This window comes from Rattus norvegicus, chromosome 15 (assembly GCF_036323735.1).
Source record: "Rattus norvegicus strain BN/NHsdMcwi chromosome 15, GRCr8, whole genome shotgun sequence".
Lineage (NCBI taxonomy): Eukaryota > Metazoa > Chordata > Mammalia > Rodentia > Muridae > Rattus > Rattus norvegicus.
Genome location: NC_086033.1, coordinates 54607680 through 54621502, shown reverse-complemented (window position 1 = coordinate 54621502; position 13823 = coordinate 54607680). Strand labels below are relative to the sequence as shown.

The 13823-nt window shown below is 41.6% G+C and overlaps 1 protein-coding gene across 2 annotated transcripts in view; it reads left to right on the top strand.

The window, feature by feature from the left end:
• Cysltr2 (cysteinyl leukotriene receptor 2) overlaps positions 1-13823 on the top strand; it is a 39272-nt gene that overhangs the window by 16812 nt on the left and 8637 nt on the right. The gene's annotated exons all lie outside the window — the stretch shown is intronic.

Sequence of the window (13823 nt, the reverse complement as noted above, 5' to 3'; positions counted from 1 at the left end):
TTTGCAGGATACAGTAACCTGGGCTGGCATTTGTGTTCTCTTAGGGTCTGTATGACATCAGTCCAGGATCTTCTGGCCTTCATAGTTTCTGGCGAGAAGTCTGGTGTGATTCTGATAGGTCTGCCTTTATATGTTCCTTGACCTTTTTCCCTTACTGCTTTTAATATTCTTTCTTTTTTTTGTGCGTTTGGTGTTTTGACAATTATGTGATGGGAGGTGTTTTTTTTCTGGTCCAATCTATTTGGAGTTCTGTAGGCTTCTTGTATGTCTATGGGTATCTCTTTTTTTAGGTTAGGGAAGTTTTCTTCTATGATTTTGTTGAAGATATTTACTGGTCCTTTGAGCTGGGAGTCTTCACTCTCTTCTATACCTATTATCCTTAGGTTTGATCTTCTCATTGAGTCCTGGATTTCCTGTATGTTTTGGACCAGTAGCTTTTTCCGCTTTACATTATCTTTGACAGTTGAGTCAATGATTTCTATGGAATCTTCTGCCCCTGAGATTCTCTCTTCCATCTCTTGTATTCTGTTGGTGAAGCTTGTATCTACAGCTCCTTGTCTCTTCTTTTGGTTTTCTATATCCAGGGTTGTTTCCATGTGTTCTTTCTTGATTTCTTCTATTTCCATTTTTTTTTTTTTTTGGTTCTTTTTTTCGGAGCTGGGGACCGAAGCCAGGGCCTTGCGCTTCCTAGGTAAGTGCTCTACCACTGAGCTAAATCCCCAGCCCCTCTATTTCCATTTTTAATTCCTTCAACTGTTTGATTGTGTTTTCCTGGAATTCTTTCAGGGATTTTTGCGATTCTTTCAGGGATTTTTTCGATTCCTCTCTGTAGGCTTCTACTTGTTTATTAATGTTTTCCTGTGTTTCCCTAAGGGAGTTCTTCACGTCTGTCTTGAAGTCCTCCAGCATCATGATCAAATATGATTTTGAAACTAGATCTTGCTTTTCTGGTGTGTTTGGATATTCCATGTTTGTTTTGGTGGGAGAATTGGGCTCCGATGATGGCATGTAGTCTTGGTTTCTGTTGCTTGGGTTCCTGCGCTTGCCTCTCGCCATCAGATTATCTTTAGTGTTACTTTGTTCTGCTATTTCTGACAGTGGCTAGACTGTCCTATAAGCCTGTGTGTCAGGAGTGCTGTAGACCTGTTTTCCTCTCTTTCAGTCAGTTATGGGGACAGAGTGTTCTGCTTTCGGGCGTGTAGTTTTTCCTCTCTACAGGTCTTCAGCTGTTCCTGTGGGCCTGTGTCTTGAGTTCACCAGGCAGAAAAGTTGGTCTTACCTGTGGTCCCGAGGCTCAAAGTTCGCTCGCGGGGTGCTGCCCACGGGCTCTTTGCGGCGGCAGCAACCAGGAAGACCTGTGCCGCCCCTTCCTGGAGCTTATGCAGCCTCAGGAGTGCCCACCTGACCAGGCGGAGAGATCTCTTTCCCACGGGGTCTGGGAGCAGAGAGCTGCTGCGGGCCGGGATCCGCGAGTGTGGGACTTCCGGTAAACACAGGACGTGCCCGGTCCTAGAGGAATTCTGCCTCTGTGTGTCCCGATTACACCAGGCAGCCTTCCTGCAACAGCCAAGTTGGTCTTACCTGTGGTCCCGAGGCTCAAGTTTGCTCGAGGGGTGCTGCCCACCGAGATTACTATCTTTTATTTTTAGTAGTTTTGGCATAGTTTGATTTTTATAGTTATAATCTTATAGAAAAGTATTTAGTTCTAATCTAGGAAACACTTGTCACTAATATATTATAATTATATAATATAATAACTTTATAATACATACTATAATAACTATATAATATATAATAACTATTACTATATAATATAATATAATTGTGGATAATGATGTTTTTGGAGCAGGATGTCTCTGTACAGTCCTAGAACTCACCATGTAGATTAGCCTGGCTTTGAGATTACATAGATCTTCCTAGCTCTCTCTGCTGAGTACTGGGATTAAATGCATGTGCTCTCTTAAAGGCAATAATTTCAAAATGATAGGTAGTTTTGGTATGAGATATTATTGGGGAGTAAATGTAAAGTAATGTTATAGAAGGCACTAGATAATGGTATAGTATTATTTTAAGTTTCCTTTCATTAAAATTATCTTTTCATGCATCAAATATCACTAGGAAGGACACTAGAAAACAATGCTCAGACCAGTCAGAAATCAGCAATCATAGGTTTTGTAGGTGCAATGAGATCTTACTTCTTATTTTACAATAAGAAAGAGAAAAGGGATTCCTATGGGGTCACTTTGTAATATTGTCCACTTACTTTTTATTGACAAAATATGACTGTTACTTAATTAAAAATCCCAGCCAATTATACACTAGAGTACTTTAGATACTTTAGAAACACAGGCTCTTAATGTGTAAAACATTATGAATATTATCATTATTGGAGATTAATTTTCTGTACAATTTGGATAAGAAAAGTTGAATCGAATTTTTGGGTATTTCTAATAAGGAGGAACAGAATTAAAGCTATTACTATTTGAGACAGGGTCTCTCTGTGTAGTCCTGACTGTCCTTGAGCTCACTATGTAGACCATGCTGGCCCCAAACTCACCTGCTTTGCTGGGATTAAAGGCGTGTACCATGACACTAGGCTCAGTTAAAGTTATTTTAAGGTAGCTAGATATCTGAGTATGCAACAGGGCTCATCTGAGCCTTTAATTTGTTTTGTATTAGCATTTTAAATATAAAGAAGAGAATAGTAATTGAGCTGGGCAGTAGCTCATTAGTAGGACATAAGCCCCAGTATTCAGGACCCTACTAAAACGGAGGAGGAGGAGAAGAAGGAAGAAACGTAATAATATTATTTGTTTAGCTCAACTAATATTCCTCTCTTCCTTAGTAGGAACATTTTATTTGTTTTGGGCTCAAAATAAAAATGCCCTCAAAACTGTTTCTTTTGGAAGATTTAAAGCAAGTCATTGTCAATTGAGAAATTACTCTTTTAACAATTCAAATTATACTGACTAATGAGAGACTTCTTTACCAAGCACAGTGAAAATACTTAAATCTTTTAAAACATCAGGACTGAAATAGAGCAGGTGGTCTGGGTAAGCAATTAGTCACAGCAAAAATGTGATCAACGAGAGTATCTACTGTCGTCTCTATTTATAACTTCATTAAGCCCAAGACTAGCAGGATTTCTATCACTTAAGAAGGTCCCAAAGCAAGTTTCAGATATCGTAAATGATTTAAAAAAATATCTAAATATAAAAGGATTCGAATCATATACAAAGTGAGAGCTCGTGGCCATGTGCAGGGGAGTGTTACGTTCTGTTACGTGGGGTGTTCCACATTTGCTGTGGCTGAGATGAATATCGCCCAGTTTCCCTGGGGTCTGTGTGCTGTGTTCTTAGAAGTTACTAAGCCCGAGACTGAGGAATGTCAATCCACGAGTTTGTCTGCTGCAGTTCTGTAAGGCAGGGAGTGGTTAGAAGCACGTCCTAGAGTCCTTTCCTTCCAAGCTGAAGTTTCTAGTAAGTGCAATCATCTGTCTTTAGTTGTCATTCTTCTCATCCCCTGGGGGCTCACCACGGGAAGACTCTGTGACGGGTCTAACCAAAGCTGAATTTGTAAACATCATGTTTAAAAGTCCCTTATGACTATATATAATGTCACTCTTCAGCAGAAATGGCTTATAAAGTCCTTCGTCTATGTATTGGGAGGGGGCCAGAGATTCTATGTATATGAGTGCTTTGCCTACATGTTTGTATGTCCACACACCATGTGTGTGTCCGGAAGAGGACATTGCATCCCCTGGGACTGGAGTTAGAGATGGTTGGGTTAAATAACTATTAAATAATTACTAATTATTTACTACCATGTAGGTGTCCTCTGCAAGAGCAGCACGTGCTCTTAACTGCCGAGCCATCCCTCCAGCCCACTCTGTCCATCTTAATAGGACAGCCCACATTTATTTTATGAGGAGATAATCGATGCTTCCCGAAAGGAGCGAGACAGAGATTTTGAAGGAAGTATCTCAAGCCTAAGCTTCAGTCATTGACAGTTAGTGTCATTTATTTGATTGACCACCAACACACAGAACCAATGGCCTTGGGACATAGGACAGTTTCTACAATAGAATATTTTACAAATAGATGGTACTTTCTGCACTAAATTATGTTTATAATAATTATTTAACTTAACAATAATGCAATTCTTTTAATAGAATTTCCTCACTACATGTACAGGCTATCTAGTAAGTGAAGCAAAACCCATACACATGTGGCTTTTAACCCAATCTCATCATCAGGTTTTAATTGCTCATTGGGTAAAAAAGAGAAAACAAAACCCTTATTTTCTGAGCTAGTTTTTCCTATAAGTATTATTAAAAGAAAATCCAATAGTTAAGAAGACGTTCTGAAAGGAGTATGTTGTTGACACGTAGGGCCAGTCCTTGGGGTGCAGGGGTGGGGCACAGGCCATCACCAGGCTAAACTCCTGCTAGACCGACCTTGTGCTGTCACCATCCACCAGGCTAGGGCTGTGGCTGCTGCTGCTCACAGTGCTCACTTTCTGTGGGGATGAGGGCACCAGGCACAGTGCTGTCCAAGGACCTGTAAGCACAATGGTTATACACAGGGTGCTGGCAGGGCAGCCAGAGACCACAGTAGGGTTGTGTACATCAGCCTGAAGGTCTTGTAGGTCCTGCCCCCAGGTATGGTGCCTCTGAGCAACGAGTATCTGAGACGAAGAATAGTTCATTTTCTGAGTTAAGTCTCCTTTAAAGACTTCTATTGTCCCTGCCGCCCATGCTGATGTCTGGGATTTTATGCTGCTGCTGCAGGCTGTGTTGATATTGGTGGTTTGTGCTGCCACTGGAGGCCAGGCAGAGGTCTGTGATCCATGATGCCATAGGGTGGGGACCAGGTTGATGTCCGTGATCTGCGATGCCACCAGAAGCTGCCAAACCATGATTAAGCTCATGATCCCTGTGCCCCCGACTGCTATGGGCAAGGAAGCTTCTTTTGCATTGGTATGAATGATTACAGACTGATAACAAAATGAGAGACATTGAAGGCTTCTGAGACATCATCCCCCTCACCAAATCAAACCAAACCAAACAACAGCAATTACAACAGAGGCAGAGGCAGGTGGATCTCAGTGAGTGTGAGGGGCCAGCCTGGGTTACACAGAGAAACCCTGTCTCAAAACAGAGCAAAGTAAAACAAGACAAAGTAACAATAACCATAAAACCCCCAACAACAACAACAACAACAGCAACAACAAACATCTACAAAGTGTGATAGAGATGTTGAAGTGAGCCGTTCACAGTTGATGACTCCGGCCAGGGGTGTTGTTGTTGTTGGTGGTGATGGTGGTGGTGATGGTGGTGGTGATGGCGGTGGTGATGGTGGTGGTGATGGTGATGGTGGTGGTGGTGATGGTGGTGGTGATGGTGGTGGTGATGGTGGTGGTGGTGATGGTGGTGGTTGTGGTGATGGACTCAGATTTCTCTAAGGGGCTGGCCACTGGGGTTGACCATGCTGCAGTGAGTACATGGGCAACAGGAATTGGACTCGTTTGTTTTGGGGAGTGGGTCAACGGCGGGAGGACAGACCTGGGAGGAATGGGAAGTGAGTGTGGTTGGGGTGACTGGGGTGACTTGTATGGCATTCCCAAATAATTAATGAAAATATTATTTGGGGGAATCCTCTTTCATTGTAATCAGAGCATCTGACAAGATAACCATACTCCAAATGAAAACTCAGGAGACTGAAAACCACATTACATCTTTAATATTATATAGTTATAAATATAGTCACAACGTGGTGACACTTACGTGTCCTTCTAACAAATTTAAGCACGTGTTAAAAAGGTGAATATTATAAGAGACACCCAGAAATTGATTTTCTGAAATAGGACCTTAAAATATTTAATGCATAAGGGAACTAAAAGCAGAATGAAACCAGATATTTCTCTCTCTCCCTTTAAAAAGTTTTCTTTTACTTTTGAGCAACCTGTTTGCTTTAGTAGTAACTGTGAAGATCATTTAATGAATACTTTCCAAAATTATTTTATTCTTCTTTAAGGCTGAAGGTGCAGAGATAAATTATTATCTCAAAAACATTGTAAAAGAGAAACTATCTAATGTTTATTGGAATTATCTGTAAGCTTAAAGTTGTTTTGTAAGCCTTTAAGACTAAGGAGGTTTAAAAATAACAGGTTTCAAGCAGCTGAAAGAGTCAGATGCAGATATTTACATCTAACCAATGGACAGAAGCTGCTGACCCCTCTGTTGAATTAGGGAAAAGCTGGAGGAAGCTGAGGAGAAGGGCAACCCTGTAGGAGGACCAGCAGTTTCAAATAACCTGGATCCCCAAGATCTCTCAGACACTGAGCCACCAACCAGGCAGCATACACTTGCTGATATGAGGCCTCCAACACATGTACAGCAGAGGACTGCCGGGTCTGGGTTCGGTCAGAGAAGATGCACCTAACCCTCAAGAGACTGGAGGCCCCAGGGAGTGGGAGGTCTGGTGGAGTAGGGAGTAGGGGGCTGGGGACGTTCTCGTGGAGATGGGGCCGGGGGAGGATGTATGGGATGTGGAACAGTCAGAGGGCTAACTGGGATGGGGATAAAATCTGAAGTGTAAAAGAAGAAAGACTAAATAAAATTATGAAAAATTACAAAACAAAAAACCGTTTTCCTCCTTAGAGGAAATAAGTTTTAGAGTTATGTCTTATTTGATATTGTCCAAGAAAAGGCCTTGACTTTTTTCAAGAATTTGTAATCAGCCAAAAAATTATCCTAAAAATGTTTGTATTATATAGATGTGTATATTCAAGTGCATGAATGCACACAGACACAGATACAGACAGACAGACAGACAGACAGACAGACAGACAGACACACACACACACACACACACACACACACACACACACACACACACACTCTGACCCTGAGGAAATACTCTTTTGTTGCCTCGGTGCAATGCGGAGGCTTCTTCTCATGTTGATTTCTCTGTCAGTTATCGCTGCTTCTTTAGCACCAGCTGGAATGCTCTGCTATCTTGATATTTTCCTGCAAAATAAGTAAGTCGGCCCATCACCTTTAACTCAACACTTCTTAGCCGAAATATCATGTGACCCTTGGCCCATGTCCTGATAGAGTCCTTGTTCCCTTCTGAAACCTCACAACCTAGGTTTCTCCTGTCTATATGTCACCAAATGCCATCTTCTAAGCTCCCGTCTGAATGGCCCATTAAGTTCTACTTCTGCTACTCAGTGGCTTTCCTAAGCTAAAGTTCCAACCTTTTCCGTATACCAGTCACAATGCATAAAAATAAAATTTCTCAGAAGTAGGACCTGTTCTCCCTCTTCTATCTCAGGTGAGTCTGTTGTTAAACTATTTCCCAAATTTTTTCTATTTACCTCTTCCTGTTCCTCTATTTCTCGCTTCCTGTCACTTTGTTGGAATGGCTGATCATTGTCATCGTCATCGTCGCATCATCGTCATCGTCATCGTCATTGTCATCATCATCCACTCACACTGGTCCCCTCAAGCCCATTTTTCTCTTCTTTATTTTTATTAAGAGTTTGGTGAAAAGGTGTACCAATGTGGTACTCTAAACACCACGCCAATTCTAACAGGCGAATCAAAGTGGCTGTGGTACTCAGTGGTACTCTGGGTATTGATTTGATCTTGTGTCCTGGTTCTATGTGGAGGTTTCTGCAAACACCATGGCTGACAGAGTAATAATCTGCATGAGGCAAGAAGGAATCTGCTTCAATATGATGTAGTAGCTGGTGCTGGTTCAAACTTCTAAAGTCTGGCAGTGAACAGGTTACTTTTTAGTGAGCAGTACAGTACAGTATGATTTTGGAAAAAGGTTTCGTGGTAACAATGATCTCAGTCCCATGGGCACAGTAGAGCTTAAGGTGTGACTTCATTAAAACTCTTTTGCAGACTACATGTGACCTCTATTTTCAAGAAGGGTCAAGGTTCTAGAGGAGGATCTGATGTGGCCTCAGTCATACAGATAGCATGGAGATCACCAGGTTATAAGGTATATGTGACTTCTCCCCCAAGAATGGGTTCTATTGACTGAGAACCAATGCTCGAGATAAAGGCCTAGTGAAGAAGAGTCTGGGATAACCGTAATAGTCTGGGTGACTCAGGTGTGGCCAGGCTCTACAGAGAGCATAGACCACTGGGCTATATAAAGTATATCCACCTCCAACCTTCTGGGTGGAAATCAGGTATACATCCCCTCTGAAGAGACAACCCTATGTTTTTAATATTCCTTTCCCCCATTATCTATGTGTTAGCACAAAGACCTGTGTCCTTTACAGTCCTCTATCCTCTTTGTCCTTCTTGAAATTTGCTCCCCAATTCCTCAGTGGATATGGTCCCTCTCATCTACCACAGGCCAGAGTCTCTGAGTCAAAGGCCTCGTCTTACTCTTCAGCAGTCATGGCCCGCCAGACTTGATCAGACCTTTTCCTGGCTAGGTTTTCTCTGCAGACTAACCTCTCCAGTGGGCTTCATATTTTTCCCTGAGTGTTCAAGAAATCCCTGTGGCTAGTGTCATGGTAGATCTATATGCTCCTCTCTGTTCCTTGGTGGATCCATCTCTCTCTCTCTTTCTCTCTCTCTCTCTCTCTCTCTCTCTCTCTCTCTCTCTCTCTCTCTGGTAATCTCTTGCCTGTGGTCACATTTGCTGGCTCCCATGCCAGGCCTGTGGTAAGTACCTCCCTGAGGTGATTGTAATTGAGAGTGTCCTTGAAATTCAGCCAGGCTTCTCTGAGGAAGGAGGTGGGGCTATGGCCTAAACTTCCCAGGGAGTCTCTGCCATTCTCACTAGCCCTATTGTGCATTAGATGGAATGAGGTCTTCATTGTAAAGGTGTTTAAGGACTGGATTGCATGTAAATCTGTTTTTGCCTACTTAGACCTTCCTCTGGTCTCTCAGGTATTATCTTTTCAGTTGATTATAACAGAATCCTGATGCCAACATCAGTCAATAGCCAAGGGTTAGAAGGAATAGACTCAGAATAAAGAGAGGGATTACTTTTGAGAAATTTTCCCTGTAAATTTGTTGGGAATAATCAATATTCTTGTGATATTTATGTTCTAACAAGCACCAAGGAGAATCTCAAAACCTCAGGCCAATGTGGGAGTAGAGCAATTCATCCATGTAACCAGCAAGATGACAGAGATTGAAGTTAGCTCATTTCTACATTAATTTATGTAATAACTCAGTCAGAAAATGCTTAACTCAGGGCTAAGAGCCATGTGCAGAGCACTCTTCCTGTCTCTTGCATATTCCTTGCAGTCACCTCATGAGATAGATTGTGTAGACCTCTGTTGTGGGATGAATGGTGCCTTGCAAAAATACCACTCACAAATATGTAACCTTATTTATCTATAAATGCAACCTTATTTGGGGATAGCACCATTAGCAATGTAAGTTAGGACAAAGTCATACTAGGTAAAGTGAGTCCCGAGCTCAATATGACCAAAGTTTCTCAAAGAAGAGAACTAGAGGCACAGACACATATAGAAAGATGATATGAAGACATAGAAAAACTACAGCAATCAACACCCTCAGTTGGATTGCACAGATTGGAAAGAAATATCCATGAACCAAGAACTGCCAGAGATTGCTGATATGTACCAGAGGCTAGACACAAAAAGAATCCCTCATTCCAGTGTTCAAAGAAAGCATAGCCCGGATGACATGAGCATGTAGCCTCCAAGACTATAAGAGAATAAGAAGAAAATTTCGGTGTTTTGAGACTTGAGCCCTGGGAGCATTGTGAATTCCCAAAAGGGAGGGTAATTTGAGATGGCTGTATTCCTCAGGCTGATTTGACCATGGGAGCCTTTCGTTTGACAAGGCATCTCATGGGACTCATGTTCTGTCAAAAGTACTTTGGAAAGTGCAGAATTAAACAATCATACAAACAAAACTATTTTTTACACTATATTTATACCAGATAGTTTTCTTCAGACTTAAAATTTTGTATTGGTGCTTATTCATTGCAAATAGTGATGAGTTACACAAAGATAATTTATTTCCAGTATACCGTATGCCTTTAAAAGTAATAAAGCAATTATTTTTGTGAGTCACTTTTTTACATGCATGTCTGAAGGAAAGTTGGGAAACATTGCTGCTGCATCTGAAATTAGTTTCTATATCTCTGAGTAGCTTAAATTAGTGCTTTCTTATTATGTTTCTTATTCTTTGTATTATTATGTGGACTCTTAGAGGCAATGCCATCTAGTCAAAAGTCATTATGAAAATGCCTATAATTGAATAAAGTTGGGTGAGTGGATTTGTATTAAGTGAAAGTGCCCATTATTGGTGTGGTGAGTTCTTAGAATTTTATGTTGTCTAAGCATCTATTTTAAATTCATTTTTAAGGACTACAGCGATGACCCAGTGGGTTAAAGTATGTACTGTTTTGTAGAGGATCAGAGTTAGGCCCATGTTGGGCAGCTTACAATTGCTAGTAACTCTAGCTTCAGGTGATCTAATCCCAGTGGCTTCTTTGTGCACTCATGTGCATATACCAACAGCTCCAATACATAATTAAACTATATGTGTACACACACACACACACACACACACACACACACACACACACACACTTATTTTTTCCTATCAGAATCAGGGCTCAGTCAGCCTTGAAAGTTAGTGTTTCTACCATCTGTGGCTGCAGTCCAGATGGGTGCTGTACCCTCTCACCTCCCATTGATAGCTTTCTGAAAGGTAGAGAATATCCCCTACTTGACTGTCTTTGCTGGACACTGTACCCCACATGCACTGTGAAGACACACAGTGGTATTTTTGGATCTTCTGCTTTACTTAGCTCTACTATGTAAAACTCTGGACCAATAAAATTCTCCCATGAGGTCCCCTCTCTCCCTACCTGTACCTTTTGACTTGGGAGAGCTTCCAGGCAAGCTCTGTACCTGCCAGGACCTGTAAGTAAGCAAATCGTTTTATTTTTATTTTGTGTCTCTCCTAATTGTTGAAGAGGTACTTCCGTCCCATGTTAAAGGTTTGGAAATGAGTGTTCCAAGAAGAAAGTGTTAGAAAGGAATTATTACAGGCTTCTCACTGCTGTGAGGTCACTTGGGAATATAGGTAAAGAAGATAGAGTTTCAGGTGACAGCAGATGCTGGCGAGGATGTGGAGAAAGAGGAACACTCCTCCATTGTTGGTGGGATTGCAGACTGGTAAAACCATTCTGGAAATCAGTCTGGAGGTTCCTCAGAAAATTGGACATTGAACTGCCTGAGGATCCAGCTATACCTCTCTTGGGCATATACCCAAAAGATGCCTCAACATATAAAAGAGACACGTGCTCCACTATGTTCATCGCAGCCTTATTTATAATAGCCAGAAGCTGGAAAGAACCCAGATGCCCTTCAACAGAGGAATGGATACAGAAAATGTGGTACATCTACACAATGGAATATTACTCAGCTATCAAAAACAACGAGTTTATGAAATTCGTAGGCAAATGGTTGGAACTGGAAAATATCATCCTGAGTGAGCTAACCCAATCACAGAAAGACATACATGGTATGCACTCATTGATAAGTGGCTATTAGCCCAAATGCTTGAATTACCCTAGATCCCTAGAACAAACGAAACTCAAGACGGATGATCAAAATGTGAATGCTTCACTCCTTCTCTAAAAGGGGAACAAGAATACCCTTGGCAGGGAAGGGAGAGGCAAAGATTAAAACAGAGACTGAAGGAACACCCATTCAGAGCCTGCCCCACATGTGGCCCATACATATACAGCCACCCAATTAGACAAGATGGATGAAGCAAAGAAGTGCAGACCGACAGGAGCCGGATGTAGATCGCTCCTGAGAGACACAGCCAGAATACAGCAAATATAGAGGCGAATGCCAGCAGCAAACCACTGAACTGAGAATAGGTCCCCTATTGAAGGAATCAGAGAAAGAACTGGAAGAGCTTGAAGGGGCTCGAGACCCCAAAAGTACAACAATGCCAAGCAACCAGAGCTTCCAGGGACTAAGCCACTACCTAAAGACTATACATGGACTGACCCTGGACTCTGACCCCATAGGTAGCAATGAATATCCTAGTAAGAGCACCAGTGGAAGGGGAAGCCCTGGGTCCTGCTAAGACTGAACCCACAGTGAACTAGTCTATGGGGGGAGGGCGGCAATGGGGGGAGGGTTGGGAGGGGAACACCCATAAGGAAGGGGAGGGGGGAGGGGGATGTTTGCCCGGAAACCGGGAAAGGGAATAACACTCGAAATGTATATAAGAAATACTCAAGTTAATAAAAAAAAAAAAAAAAGAAGATAGAGTTTGCAGAAATAAATGTGGTCATTAGTTCTGTAATAGATTCTGGAAACAGAGAAACGAATACCCAGGCAATGAGTATACATTACTAAAATCTGTGTGTGTGTGTGTGTGTGTGTGTGTGTGTGTATGTGTATCTGTCTGTATGTATGTATGTATGTATTGTGTGTATGTTCTTCCTCGTCATTCACAGGTTCTTTCCACACTCAGGGGCAGTTCTGTGGTATTTATATAAGTGTTTTTACTCTAGCTAAAAAAAAACTAAGGACAATGCTGATTACTCCTGACAGCTCTGCTTAATGAATTCAAATTTAAAAGCAGAACAAAAGCAATATAACTTTCTGGATTTAGTCACAAATTTTGGATGATCATCCCTAATTCTATCATTCCAGCTATGCTAACTATTGCTCCTAGCACATATGACAACAGGGAACCTAGGTATGTGCTATGGTTGTGTAGCTTGGTGTTCTTGGTGTTCTTGTAGGACTCCTCAGTGGCGGCAGTGGCTATCTCTGCTCTTTTTCCTGCTTTTGGGACCCTTTTCATCCTACTGGATTGTCTCACCCAGCCTTGATATGAGATATGTGCCTAGACATTATTTCTTGTTATGCCATGTTTGGTTGATCATCCTGAGAGGTTTGCTGTTTTCTGAAGGGAAATGAGGAGTCGATTTAGAGGAAAGAGGAGATGGGGGGAGAAATACTGGGAGGAGTATAGGGAGGGGAAACTGAAGTCAGGATGTAATATATGACAGAACGAATAAATTAATTAATTTTAAAAAGATGATATCTGTGGTAATATGGTTCAGTAGATAAAGACACTTCCAGCCAAGTTCAAGGAACTGAATCTGATTCCTGCAATCTACATGGAAGGACAGAGCAAACTCTGTCAGGATGTCCTTTGATTCACACACACAGTATAACATTCGTGTGTGTGTGTGTGTGTGTGTGTGTGTGTGTGTGTGTGTAGACACTTGCTCATGTCCTCATTCGTGACTGCACACTTACATGCACATAAATAAATAAATGTAATAAAAAATTAAAAACTAATGTCTGTAATTTATTATGCAACATAAACTTAAGCATCAGTGGGCTATGGGAAGAAAGTTTATTTTTGGCATGCTTTTTCCCCTGAAAGTTATTAAACCTTGTGAGCAATCATTTGAATTAAGAAGAGTGTCTATAAACTATGTAAAAAAATTATAAAGAAATTTCCTTTTCCCCTCGAGCAGCAAAAGACCATGATTGGTTCAAAATGACAGAGGGAGAGAAGAGATTTTGTATTAGATGTTAGAGGTGGCCACAGTGCATTTGTGGACAAGTCTGGTTGCAGAGGGACTGAGAAGCTCAGAACATGTGTCTGTCCTTTTTGAAGTTGTCTGTTTCTATAGTCAGTGGCCTGGCCCACAGATTATAGCAGGGGCTGCCCACTTCTACACTCAGCAACTGGGGAATTTTCACAAAACATTCAGGGTAAGGAGTCTTCAAGGCATGCACTTGTAGAATTTGGCCACAAGTTCCAT